Consider the following 14,487-nt stretch of genomic DNA (forward strand, 5'->3'; position numbering starts at 1 on the left):
CCACGTATGGATGTTATAAGGACAATGCAGAGAATGGGGCTGTGACCTAGTCGCATTTGAATCGATTCTGGGATTTTGCTGTGGTCATCTGTAGAAGGGGCAGTGTGAGTTCATGTCATATGCAGTCTTTTAGACCCATCAAGGTGAAAACCAGAAATGATGATCCCAGTGACCCCTTTCTCCACCCTCACGCGTTTGGAGAGGAAAAAATGATGCGGGGAGGAGCAAGGGAACAAGAAAAACATGCACCAATGGTTTGCTGGGTTAACTTTTAACGTTTCTGCTAGGGGAAAAAAATGCGTATTTCTCCTTTTGTATGTGTGTTGAAGCCTCTGGTTGATAAAACTGAAGTTCTACATCATAAATTCCCATTTGGACATTCAGTTCTGAGAACCTGCATGCAGCAAGCCTTATCACTTTGAAGTGAAGTCACAATCACTAATGGAATCTGCTAGCTTTTCACACGCTGAAATTAGCTTTGATTCTTTCCCCCAAACATATGTTGAAAAGCAACATGCTCATACTGTACACTGACCCATCCAAGCCATCAGTGCCATGGAGGAGGCTTGTGGACTCACCTGCTGAGGTTGGGATAAAGAAATGTACCTTTTTTCAAGAGTAGAAACAGAATTTCTGAGCCCTCTTCTGGCCCCAACGAAGGGAGAGCCTCCTCCTTCCCTCCCTATGAAGAAAGAGAAAGTAAATGCCATTTCCTTTGCGACTGTGAATAATAACATTTATGCTCTGAGATCGGTTTGCTTCTTTAATATGAAAAACGATACCCTGCTTGGATGAGACATTTCCTTGAATGCTTAGCATAAATTGAGCCCTTAAGCTTTTAACAAGAAATTCTGGGCTGTCTTGCTCACAAACTCAGAGTGGATCTTGGAAACATTGCAGGTTTCTTGATTTGCAAAAACTAGCCTTTTCCATGAGATTACTAACAGCACTCTTGTGTTTGATATTCAGAAAGAGCCACCGGAAATAATCCTTGTTTGTCATTTTTTCTGTCTCTGTCTTTGTCTCATTGTCTCTCTCTGATTTTAGTGCTCACTTGTCCCTTTCTGCCTCTCTTTCTCTCTTCCCAGTTGCTCTTTCTCTCATATGTGTTCGTGCGTGTGCGCGCGCGCACACACACACACAGACACATACACACACCTTTTCCTTTTTGTTTTTTATCACACTCCGAAATGACCCTGGGCCCAGTTAAGGTATTACAAAGCTGAGTGGTAAGTATCCTGGAGCAGGAAATGCATTTTTCGTCACTCATGACGGTGACAATTAAAATGACAACAACGAGGCCAGACTCTTCCATCTTGGTTTTTAATGCTGTCAGCACCAACTTTGCCAGAATTATCCTGTCTGATGCATGAGTGGGCTTAGTCATTTTTCACCTTGTGCCATCCAGAGCCTCAGTCTCATTTAAGAGAGTCAATTAGCTTCCATCTCATTTAAATGAGCACTGTGAAAACTCTTTTCAGCAGCATGCTCTCCTAGCCAGTGAAGGGTAATTTGGTGGGCTGGGACGTGTCTATGGATGTAAAATCTCTCTCTCGGTAGCATAGATGATGGTTTGAATTCTGCTGTCAAGAGACCCAAGGCATTTTGGTGAACCACATTTGGTTTACTAAGCGGATTCAGTGGGTTAAATTGTAGCCACTAAAACTGGGATTTCAATATATATATGGATATACGTATATAAAATATTCTAATATAGATAAAATATATTCATATGTTCTATTCTAGTATCTAGTAAATATATTCATATACTATTCTAATATATATTAAGTATATTCATATATAATCTATTCTAATAGGTATTAAGTATATTCATATAGATTCAATTCTAATATATATAAAATATATTCGTATGTGTATTTATATATGTGTATATATATATACACACAATGAGACATCTAATATATACTTTGATCGTCATTCAGTTCTGGAGAACACACACAGGATGAGAGAATCACTTGGAGTCCTTCCAGGGGAATATAAATGGCTAGTTGTTTCATAGCGTGGTTTGCATTTTTGTACCAGGCAGGGTGCAGCTCCACACTAAGCAGAGACTTCACTGAACCTCTTTGAGGAAGGGTCCCCATCCTGTGCCTGGGTTCCCTGCCCTGCTTCTCCCTTCTCATTTGGACCCTGCAGTGGATAGTCTACTGATGGACTGACCGGGGTCCAGAGAGGGCCCGTATCGTGTCTGCAGCTGCCAGAGACCTCAGAGAATTTTATTCTCTCAGTGGTTTTCTGGAGAGGGAGTGAGTGGGAGCGTTGACTGCCGGGAAGAGGCTGGGGCCACTAAAATCTCACTTGGAGAGACTGAAGTCTGACCTTTCTCATAACATGTAAACTTCTAAAGTAGACCCTTGGGTGACATAAAATCAATTCTTGATCAATAGGGAGCATGGATGATAGAAACCCAACAAATCTGACTTGGCCAAGTCAACACAGTTTTGTGTTCCTGGAGGTAGCTGTATTTCAAAATATATTTATTTGCTTCTCTAGAATTGTGACCTCACTTTAGGCCTCTTTTTCTTTTGTCCTTCTCTCCAATGGTTAACCTCTTTAAGCCTCAACTCAAGTGACTTAAAAAAATTTTTTTTTTCTCTCTCTCACTGCAAAAGACCGAGTCTGACTCATCTCTGTGCCCCAGGACCTAGTGCCTGGCATATTCTAGCTGTTTGGTGAATGCTGAATTGAATCCCACAAACCAGTTTATAAAACTGTTTTGAGAAAAGGAAGTATGATTTTGTGTTCTTGTGCCAAGACATTCCCAGCCTTGGTTCAGGTACATGCTTGGAGAAAATTCAGAAACCATGGCATGGAGAAGGGTTATAAATCATTTAAGAAAAGTCAAAGGAAGTTGAGCATCCCTGGGAACTCATCAATCCTAATTTACTAGGAGTGGGAGATGTTTCACATTTCAAACTCTGCCTTTCTGGTTTTCGAGGGTAATGCCGTATTGACCAATTGTTCATGCCCAAGGTCCCCTCCACCCCCCCGCTTTTCGTCTGTGAATAGCAATCTCATTGATGTTGGGAGATGTTCATGGACGTTGAAAGCATTTCACTTTGTTGTTTAAAGAAGCCTTTGTCCTGAAGGCATGAGATTATTCTTTCACATGAGGTGGAAAGGAAAATAAGAAAGCCTCCCTCTGTCCTTGGGTTCACATGGTAGGAACTCTTTCTTGCAGCAATAAAAGCCTTTGGAGGAGACCTTTCATTATAAGGGTTTCATGTTAAGTACTGCACATGGGGACGGACGCTAAATCCCCATTTGCTCAGCTGTATTTCCCAAGGCTTGTTCCCTTGCAGTACAGAAGCTCCGGGTAAGCTCCATCAGGCCACTGCAGACCAAGCCAGAGGATTTGAATATTAATGCCATTTGGGTTTCCTTTTAGAGGAAGCCCTCTTAGTCACAATAGGGAGACACTGCCCATGAAAATAAAGAGTTCAGAGTATATCAATAAAATGAAAGATCCAGAAAAGGCACACAAATCATGCCCAGCTGCCCAACCCATCCCACCTTCTCTCTATCTGTGGTAGAGAATGCTTTCCCCAGGGACGTGCTCGTTGCATAATGAAGTCTTGTCATTTAGGAGCCAAAATAAAATCAGTTTTCCATGTAGTCAGATACATTCTTGATGAGATCCCGAGTCTCACAAAAGAATGCTGCAGATTCCTTCCCCTCACGTCAAGCATCTAAATGTTGATCTGGAGAAACAAAGAAATGGGAAAAGAAAAATGAGTCTGTTGTCAAATTGAAATACCACGTTTTTGTATCGCTGGCTGATGTATCTGTAATTCTCATCTGCCATTCCTTCATCGTATGTGTGTCAGTGTGCAAGTGTGTGTGTGTGTGTGTGTGTGTATAATTTTTCCCTCCAAACCTGCAAAACATTGCAAAACTGGATTTAAATATTTCAGGCGGACGGCGCCCAGCATTTGCATTCCTCTGACTCATTCAGAGAAAAGACATCTGAGCAGAAATACAGCAGATAAAAGAGAAACCATTAATCCAAGGAAGATTACTGGCACAGAATCTTTATCCCGTATCCTTCCTGAAATGAGACAAAGATCTCACTATGTACATCCCTCTGGCTTAGCTTCAGATAGTAAGCAATATAGAAGGATAGACATGGTCCTTTTTAAAGGCACACTGCATTTGTCTGCCTTCTGAGGCATCTGTTAGATTCTTGCTGTCTTGAGTGTCTTGCTTTCTTCCCCAGTGTCTTCTGCCCTTGCTCTCATTCCTTCCATGGTAGCTTTCTTAATGGGACTCTTGCCTTTTCTAGGATACTAGAGTTGACTTTTAAAAGACTATTACATGAAGTCCAGTGTAGTAGTAAGTGCTCTGGGCCATGAGGATGAGAGACAGGGTCTCAAATCATTAACTAAAGGATTCTAGGTATAACTTTACTTTCTGCCTCTGTAAAATGGGCTCATAACTGATCCTTACACCCTACTTTACACACAGAAATGTTGGGTTCATTTGAAGAAGTTTTGGGAGTAGAAGCAATGTGAAAATACAAGCTATAATATTTTTAAGGGTAATATTAAAAGCAAGTTTGAATACAGAATTATATCATTTGGGGGAATATTCGTCCTATTTGCTAAGGACATGTAAATCACCCTTTTTTAGGAAGGAGCTCTGCTGCCTTCTTAGTTAAAGCCAGCTGCTGGAATGGTCATTACCCCTGCCATTTCTTGAGCATGTTCTGCACTGTGCCAGGCATTATTTAGGAGTTATCTCATTCCATTCTTACAACAACTCCGAGAAGTATTCTCTATTTAACATTTTCATTTTGAAGATGAAGAAATGGAAGCTTAGAGAGGGTAAGAAATTTGCCCAAAGTTAGATAGCTTTGGGGGTCTGTATTTGAACTCAGGGTTGAGTTGAAACTCTCAATTATTATTTAAACCCTAAATTATTTTCAACACATTATCCTGCTACTGCAATTTCCAAGAGTCCAATCAGGTTAATGTTCTCAACTTTTATGCTTCTCCATTTACATATTTCCACTGCAGATGGATGAGAATATGTACAGTTATAAATGTATTAAGACATGGTGGTTTAATCAGCAATTTCCAAGTTTAACAACCCTTGCTGTCATTTCCTGATGAATCACCCCAGTCTATGGGTCACCCAATGCCTCCCTTGTTTTTTTTAAAAGATCTTCCAATTAAAAAAAAAAACTTTTTTTAATGGAGATACAGGGGATTGATACCCAGGACCTCGTATATGCTAAACATGCATTCTACCACTGAGCTACACCCAGCCTTAAAATTTTTTTTAATGGCTTGCCTCTCATTCTTGATGAAAACCAGGAGCACTGGTCCTCACTCTCCATCCTCAAAGGGACATCCTTACCCCAAGTGTCCCATGATGAGGGCAGGGCCGAACCTGACTCTCCCACGGAGAAGTGACAGTGGCCTGATGTGTATCTGGGCACTGAGATCATCTCCATCTTTGTGTATCAGAAAGGTGTTATCACACAAAGTCTGCGCAAACCCTCCAATACCCCTGTGCTCTGCAAATGGAAGGGATGACGAGGGGGAGGAGGAAGATGCTTTAAAGCAGGGATTGGCAGAGTGAGAGGCCAGCTAGTAAATATTTTAAGCTTTGCGGGCCACACAGTCTCTGTCCTTAACTACTGAACTCTATCTTTACAGTGCAAATCAGCCATAGATAGTATGGCAATGGGTGCACGTGGCTGGTTTCCAACAAAGCTTTATTTACAAATACAGGCAGTGATCTAGATTTGGACTGCGGGTATAATTTGCCAACCCCTGACTAAAAGGAAGGCGACTTTGGTATTTTGAGCAGAGATGATAGTCCAGAGCTGTTCATTCCATTTTCATCTCAGTGGACCTCTGTAACTAAAGGTAAAAAGAACATGGATGATGGTTGTCCTTTCTGGTCATTGTCCCTCTTTAAGATTACTAGACAAATGTAAGGCAGGATGGTGACAATGATGATGATTATAATACAGTGAAGCTACTCACAGCCATCTGAAATTGGCATAAGCAATTGTTTCCATCCCAAGCAATAATTGGAAGTCAATTTTTTTTTTCTGACCATTGTGCCTGCTGGGCTGGCTGTGGTCACTGGCCGTTTTTTAAAATAATGTATTTCCATGTTGCAACAAGAGCGAAACCCACTGTGTCCAATTAAATCTCCACTTACGGCAGCCCAGGGAGGGTGATGGCTTTCTGGAGGTAGATCCGTGTCCCTGTGACCGTATCTTCTTATACTTGGCTTTCAGCTATGAAATTAAATTGCAGGAAATGATTCAGTTTTGAATCACTCCATTCAAAAAAGGCGGAAGCCCAAAGTTCTCCTGTGAGTGACAAACATGTGGACTGCTTTCTTAGAGGGAAGACATCTTCAAGCAGCCTCTGTAAACTGGGCCAGAGGTTCACACATCTCCAGTCCTGTGGGGCTGGAGCCTTCAGATCTGCCCCAGCCAGTTTTTATTTCTGACAAAGGCCCTTATTCAGATAAAGGCAGTTTGCCTGTCTCGTTTCCTAGGAAACTTTTTTTTTTTTTTTAAGTTCCTTGGAAAAGATGCTTCTAGAGGCATTCTCAATCTGACTTCCTCTTCTGGTTAAGAAACTGAAGGACAACATGAAAACTTGAGGATATGGAGAATAACACCAACCGGGAATAAGCTGTGATTATTTTGTTGATTTAAACCGACAGAAAGGTGAGGTCAGAATAAAATCTTGTTTCTGCTGTAATTTAGAGGCTAGGAACCATGATGGCTTTTTCCCCCGCTAATAATGCTCTAATTAGCCATTCAGAAAGATTTGATTTCAGGTTTGAAGCTGGAGATCACAGTAATAATCTTTCTCAGTATGAAGCACTTATTTACGGAGGAGTCTTTGCCATTTTTAATTGCACTTTCCCCTCATGCCCTTATTAATTATCTCTCTGGTTCCTCTTAGGTCTTGTCCTGATGCCAAATATTGAAATAGAAAGGTTTGTTTATTTCCAAAGACATACAGAATGGCACAGGTTTTACAACTTGCTGTTCTGACTCTTAAAGCTTCATACTTTCAGAAAGAATGCTCTGTGAAAATTGGGGTGCTTCATGCAAATCACTGCCCCCCGGATTTCCTGTTGGTAACAGATCCTTGGGACCATTACTTCCTTGGAGCATCCCTGGACTTCTCACAAAGTGAGGTGTTTTGTGAGCCTAGTGAAGTAGCAGTTTTTTTCTTTTCTTTTCTGTCTGTCTTTTTTTTTTTTTCTTTTTGAAATAAATATAACCTTTATTTTATAGGAGAGAAAATCAAAACTTACAAATGTTAACTGATATGCCCGTATGCCCATATGCTTACATAGCTGGAAAATAGCAGACCAGAATACTGGTCATTCCAATTTAAATATTACAAAAAGTTTGGAAAATAAAGGAAACTAAAATTGAAATTAAAACTAAAATTTCCATTAATTCCAATAGTTATCTTTTTATGTTTTCCTTTTTTGGGTAGTTCTCAATTATGATGCTCCTTTGCTCAAAAATGGTCAGCGGCTACCAAATGCTCCTGGGGGTCCCACACTGCTTCCTCTGATATGATCCCCACTTAATTTCCCTCCTCTTTCCCCTTCGCAGACAAATAAATCCCTTCAGTGTGCCCAAACTGGTCGTATCACTTTTCTGCATCAATACTCATGTCGTTTCCTGCATTTGGAATATCCCTGTCCATGCCCCAGTCTGCTGAAACCTTACATATAAGCCTGCAAGGCTCATCAAATTTTCCATTTTGTATGGAGCCTTTTGTAAACCCTTCTTTGACCCTACTTTGGTGCTTGGATTATGCCTCTTTTTTTTCAAGTTTTTTTTTCCATTTTTTATTGAAGTATAGTTAGTTTACAGTGTTGTGTCAATTTCTGGTGTACAACATGATGTTTCAGTCATACATACACATACATATATTCGTTCTCATATTCTTTTTCATTATAGTTACTACAAGATATTGAATATCATTCTGTATGCTATATAGAAGAAACTTGTTGTTTATCTATTTTATACATAGTAGTTAGTCTCTGCAAATCTTGAATTCCCAATTTATCCCTTCCCACCTCCTTTCCCCCCGGTAACCATAAGTTTGTTTTCTATGTGTGTGAGTCTATTTCTGTTTTGTAAATAAGTTCATTTGTGTCTTTTTTTTTTCTTTAAGATTCCACATATAAGTGATATCATATGGTATTTGTCTTTCTCTTTCTGGCTTACTTCACATAGAATGACAGTCTCCAGGTCCATCCATGTTGCTGCAAGTGACATTTTATTTAATTTTTTATGGCAAGGTAGTATTCCATTGTGTATATATAACACCACTTCTTTATCTAGTCATGCTGATGGACATTTAGGTTGCTTCCATATTTTAGCTGTTGTAAATAGTGCTGCTATGAACATTGGGGTGCATGTATCTTTTTGAATTAGAGTTCCCTCTGGATATAAGTATTATGCTTCTTTTGTGGCCTATGTGGGCCAGCTGTATGTCGTCACCATTAGCAATCTTTTAACTATCTCAATTGTGAACTCCTTAAGGACAAGAAGGTGGTGAATAATTTCTGTAGTCCCCCCAGGGCTTCGCAGTATGCTGTGTGCAGCAGGTTTCCTACTTGGGCCTGGATGAACTCAATTGCAACAAAATATTTCAGTTCCGTTCTTGAGGATCTACTCCAGAGATGGCTGGCCATAAAGACAGTCTTCGGAAGGAACAGGTCTGTCACGCCAGGGCTTTGAACACTCCAGGGAAGTAAGATGAGGCCTGAAACATACCTGATCCTGAAACTTATGGGGAGTTGCAATACCACAATATCCCCTTCCTCCACCCTTGGTGACAGAGACATGAGAAAATGAGACAATCCTTGGCAGTAAACTTAAAAAAAAAAAAAAAAAAAAAAAAACTCTGTGGCTGAGAGGTGATCTGGGCTGAATTTTTTGGATTTGAAATACCTATAAATTGTAGAAGAACATTTTGGAGTTACATCAGGATCTTTTTGAGGTTGACTATAACCTTCTTGTACAAAAATATTCTTTGTGATGAGTGTTAGAGATGAGGTTGCCCAGAGAGACAACTTTTATGTTTCTGCTCTTAAAGAATAATTCCATAATTCCACTTCTCAAACATACCCTGTTCTAACTGGTAGGGCAGTTGAACGTCTTCTATCTGAATCTCAGTAGGATGTGCTGAGCTTCTTAGGAGGTTGGCATTCCAGCAAACACTGGGTTTAGAGAATTCCTAAAACAGCATCAGTGTACCCTGAAGGGCAGTTAAAATTCAAGAAGCCAGTGGAAGCTTTGTGTGTTTCACTCTCTGGAATGTGAAAGCTAGGGTCCTCCCTCACAATTTTTTTTTTTCTTTTTCTCTCATACTGATTACACACTCAGATCCCATATGTAATAGAGTGTATATTATGTTATTCCCAGACTATTTTAAAGGAAACTAAACATTCCTCCCTTCATGAGTCAGTTTCCTAGCTGTGGTATAGGAAAAAAGCAACCTGTCGAGAAGCCAATGAAATGACGGATTATTTTTTTTAATGGGCTTCAATTTTCTGTGATCTCCTAAGTCGGATTCATCAGCTGAGTAGCTTTCCTTTTCGTGTGTGTGTGTGTGTGTGTGTGTGTCTTTTAAAAGTGCCAGCTGTGGTGGAATGTTAATAGTCAATCTGACCACTGATCTCTGAAGACACGGAGTGTCTTTCCAAATGTGCTGACTGTGACGTTTAATACAATTTTATGCTCTTGGTGTGGAGAGAAAAGAGAAGACAATTATATATGGGTGGGATTTGTTTGTTTTTGACATTTTGACATTTTTCCCTTCCTCCATCCCTCATTTCTCCAGCCAGCAAATATTTATTGTGCACACCTACTCAGTGCCAGGGAGCTGGGAGGTGTCTGAAAATGCAAAGACCTCATGGAAGACAACAAAAGAACAATTTCCAAGGAAAAAAGCTTCAGACAGCTCCCTGATCACTGCCCCTTCAGAGCCACTGTGGCCTGCTGCTGGCCTGACACAAACCCTCTTTCCTCCTTTCCTGACCCCACGGTCCCCGAGACCTTTGTGTGCCTGAGAGGTCAGCTCACAGCTGTGGCCCCGGGACACCCTCCTCTTTATCTCTAGTGTACTTACAAGAGGTGGAGGCACATGGGTCTTTTATGATTTTTTTTTTCCCTTTTGCTTTTTTGATTAGCATCTGCACAAATGGCCTGAGTTCATTGCTTTAAACTAATCCGGCTTGTTAAGACGGAGATTGTCACCCACAAGTTGTTATTAGCAGGCTTCTAAAGGAAGAGGGTCTCCGTCGGAGCAGGGCTGGCGGGGAGAAAGGTTATAGCATATAATACGTTCTCCAGGCGCCGTGCGAGAGGGAGACAATGCTGTCTTCCAGGACCTGCTCTCAAGTGCTGCTTAGAGGCTTACCCAGCCCTGCCTATTCTACCTCATGAAAAGGGAGATCCAATCATTGCTTTCTGGAGACCATTCTCCTCATCTCTTTGGCTGTCATATGTATTTAACAGTAGTGCCCTCAAGGACAATGGGTGGGGGAGCGTGCTCGGGGGCCTCCAGGCTCCAGCCCGTAGTTTTTCATTTCACATTGCAGGCTTTGCGAAGAATGGTCTTCTTTGTTTCCATTTTGAGTCATGGCTGAATTCTTATATGTTGTCTGATCTTCAGGCTCAAATACCCAAGGGACCAGGCAGCTGTGAATCAACCCTGTGTGTATGTGAGAGTGTGTGTGTGTGTGTGTGTGTGTGAGAGAGAGAGAGAGAGAGAGAGAGTGTGAGCTAGCAGGTACTGTAGCAAAGAAGACAGTACCCTTTTCCCTATTTCTTTAAATCGATAGGGATTTGGAGGAAAAGACTTTAATAAAATAGAATTGTGACTGATGATTTTCCCCTTTCCGAGCTCTGCTGTAAAATCAGGAGGTTATGAATAGCATGAGGGAAAAAAAATAATTAAAAAAAAAAACCCATTTCTAATGTAGTCCTGTGGGTTTAAACCCAAACCTTCGATTTATAATGAAAGCTCAGTGTCTATATACTAACCCCCACCAGATGAGACGGCTCTCCTCTCGGACGGCAGAGTGTAAGGAAACCCTTCACATGTGTTCGCTTATCAGGAAGGTACTCAGTTGCTTCTCTGTTGTTTTTCTTCTATGTAGTCTATGTTAGGATTTGGAAATGCGACACCATGTATTTTTCCCCCAGGCCAGATGTTTTATCCTGCAACATTAAGTCATCTTGACGTGTTGCCACGAAGTGGAAGCAACGGCTAGTTTTAATATTGCTCCATATCTTTATTACAAGGTACATCTCATGCATCTTAATTCCTCAGATTCTCCCTCTCTGTTGTTCTCGGATCTTCTTCCTCCCAACAACCCCCCCCCCCCCCCCCCCCCCGCTTCCCCTTTGCTCCTGAAGAAGGCACACTGTAATTGTCTGGCAGTGGTGTCCCAGTAGCTAAAGAGGTTCTAGATAGCGTGACGAATATGCAGCACATTATCTCCCAGGATGTGTGCCTGTGTCTTTAATCACAGCTGGAATGCAAAATCGGGCCCCACCTTTCAACTCTATCTCCATCATGCTGAGAGAGTGAGAGAGAGCAAGCCGGAGACTGCTAGACAGCTCGAAAGAGATTGCAGCTCAGATGTCCTGAAAAACAGCAAATCCCTCAGACCTGGCAGATTCCGTTACCATGAGAACTGCAGATATTTCCATTGTGATGGTTTGCTCCAGCAGCCATCTGTTACACCCATTTGATTAGGAAGTACAGTTCAGCTTGTATGGGATTTTCATCACACCTTATCCCAGGGCAGTATACAGAGACGCTTGCTTTTTTATATGCTAAACTCCAAGGCTTCAAAGTACTGTAATTTACGGAGGCGGAGGGCATTTAATGAAACGGCCTGAGAAGGTCACTAAAGACCGAAGCTCCAAGAAGAAAGACACACAGGAGATGTTAAAAGAGGATTTGACTCCACAGCAGAAATGCAGCCAACTCAGGAAATTAACCATAGTTAGCAACCCCCTTTTCTCTCGGTGGAGGGGAAAGAAATGAAGACCTCAATTCTGAGACCTGCAAGGAGGAAGATGTTTTGTGTCGTCCTGGTATGAATGCTTCTAGACCAGTAATTCTGTCTTCAGACTCCAGGACAGACAAAAGAAAGGGGGAGAAGGGTAATGCCTCAGACACATCTCATCAGTTGAGTTGATTCCACTGTAGAAAGATTCCATTAGCTCTAAAAATTTTATGATGCCATCTAACTTTTCCGTAGACACAAAACGACCTTAAAAGTTCCTTGAAGCAGTGCTGTAATTTACAGATTTAAACCAGTTATTTGGACTAGTAGTCCCTCTGTGTATTCTTGTGGGGGAGGAAATGCTGATGCTACATCATATCGACATAAAAATAGGAATTCCCTTCAATTAAGTCTCTTCAAATACTCTTCCTGGGCGGTAGGCATTCAAGGTCCAAGCTTATGAGATGGTTGGTGGCATCTGGAAGGAGCTGCCTAGAGTGACTGAAATTGCCTGGAGTTCCTGTAAACCCTGGAAGCTAATTAAATGCTTACACACCAACATGAATCTGTGATTGCTGCACTGGGACACTGGAGGTGACCTCCCTTTGTCTCCCAGCCTGCATTTTCTAGAACGGACTCTGATAATATATCACTCAGACTAAGCAAAAGCTGCCAAAATTTCCAAACTTGCTGTCTGCAAGCCCCATGATGTCATGTTCTTTCTGTTGGTTTGGCTTCTGGGTGACTCTGAACAAGGGAAATACTTCCCTATCTGATTGCACTGTGGGCTGGAGAACTTTCCCCCATTCTCATTTCCTGGCTGGGTGTCAGGTTGCCATCCAAGGATCCTGGGATGTCCAGAGGGACCAGAGAACTCATGCCCGGCTTTGATGCCAAAGATAAATTTCTAGCAAGATCAAATTAGTGACCAGGACCTTAGAGATGAAACACTGGGACACCACCTTGCCCGCACCTCCCTTTTTTCCCCCTGAAATGTGGACTTTTTTTTTTTAATCTTTGCAGTGGGAAAGCTCGAACTTCATGGATGAAGACGTGTGTTTTCACTGAATGAGGAACCAACTGGCGTAGCCGGCAGCTGAAGGTCCAGACGAATCGTGGTCCCTCCTTCGAGAATGGGTAGGTAGAAGGCACTCTTCCATCCCAGCAGCAAATGCCTCGCACCGTGATCTTTCAGTTGGTGTTGACTTTCCCATTAAACCCTCAATCCTACACTCTGGAGATTGCCCTTTCCCCAAAGTTTTTGAGCCAGGGCCCTGGTTTTATGAACACAGTGTCTGTCTCTAAAAGGCAGCAGATGCAATGAGGGCTGGGATGGAAACAATAAACACCATTCAGGTTTCCTGCACAGAACATCTTATAGTGGTGTCTTTGTTGAAGGAAACATGGACTAAAATGCCTCCCCCCCTTCACCAGTCCCCTTTCCCTGAGAGGATCTCAACCACCTTTGGAAAGTAAAGGTTAAGTATCTGAGGCGAAATCCTTTGACACACAAAAGGGACTAAAGCGAGGGTATCACTCACTTGCCAGCAGTAGGGTGGGGCAGAGAGCTTTTGGGGAGGGGAATGAATTTTCCTGGAAGAAAAGCAGCCCTTGGAGGGGAGTGCTAGCTAGAAATATTCTCCTCTGAGCTGAGATGTTAACAGTGGCACCTTCTGACTTAATGTGGCATCTTTCTTCATCGTTATCAATCTCATGAGAGCTTTCCTGCCATCTGTACCATTCGTGTTTCAGGCTCCCATATGAAAGTCCAATCTGGCGGCGTAAATACTGGCTAATGAAGAGTAGGTGTCTGACTGACTGGGAGAGAAGGAATCCTGTGTCAGTGATGGAGCAGAATTCATTCATTTAAAAAAATCTGCATTTATATAGCCATTCAGGAAGAAATCCTCTCTCCTTCTCTCTTTTTCTCCCCCTCCCTCCTCTCTCTTATCCTCCTTTCTCATTTTCATCCTGTGTCATCCTCCGTTAATGGAGTTCATGCAAAAGTCAGCATAAAAATGGTCTTTGCCTAGAATGTTATACCTCGGAGATTAAAAATAGGAACGCGATGTGGACTTGCCGACATGTGGCGTTTTTTTTTTTTTTTCCCCTCTTCAGTGGGAAAGCTATAACTATATAGATTAGCAAAACTTGTGCAAGAATGGATGTAAAACAGATTTATCTCTGTGTCAGCTTTATCTGATCCATTTGGTCTTGCAGAGTTTGGATGGCTTCCTTTGTTATAATAACCAGCTTTCAAACATCTATATCCTTAGGGTATTAAATGTCAGCCTCCTGATGTACCAGTCAAGGATGGAGGGTTGACAGTCTGTGGGCTGGGGAAGCGCTCTGTGTGCGCAGCGCACAGGGGTTGCTGGTGCACCAAGGTCGGCTCCTGGTATGACCTACAGAAACCCCTCCCACCCCCAGGTGTCACCATGA

The 14,487-nt window shown here is 42.0% G+C and overlaps 1 long non-coding RNA gene across 2 annotated transcripts in view; it reads left to right on the forward strand.

Moving 5' to 3' along the window:
• Positions 1–13,970, forward strand: part of LOC116663207 — a 53,488-nt gene extending 39,518 nt beyond the window's left edge. The window contains exons 3-4 of one of the 2 annotated variants that reach the window (XR_004319378.1): positions 13,069–13,182; positions 13,798–13,970. This is a non-coding gene — a long non-coding RNA (uncharacterized LOC116663207). Of the gene's footprint in view, positions 1–13,068; positions 13,402–13,797 lie in introns of those variants that run through there. The other variant, XR_004319377.1, reaches the window with a different exon arrangement.
• The last annotated feature ends 517 nt before the right edge of the window (positions 13,971–14,487 follow it).

This window comes from Camelus ferus, chromosome 4 (genome assembly GCF_009834535.1).
Source record: "Camelus ferus isolate YT-003-E chromosome 4, BCGSAC_Cfer_1.0, whole genome shotgun sequence".
Taxonomy (NCBI): Eukaryota; Metazoa; Chordata; class Mammalia; order Artiodactyla; family Camelidae; genus Camelus; species Camelus ferus.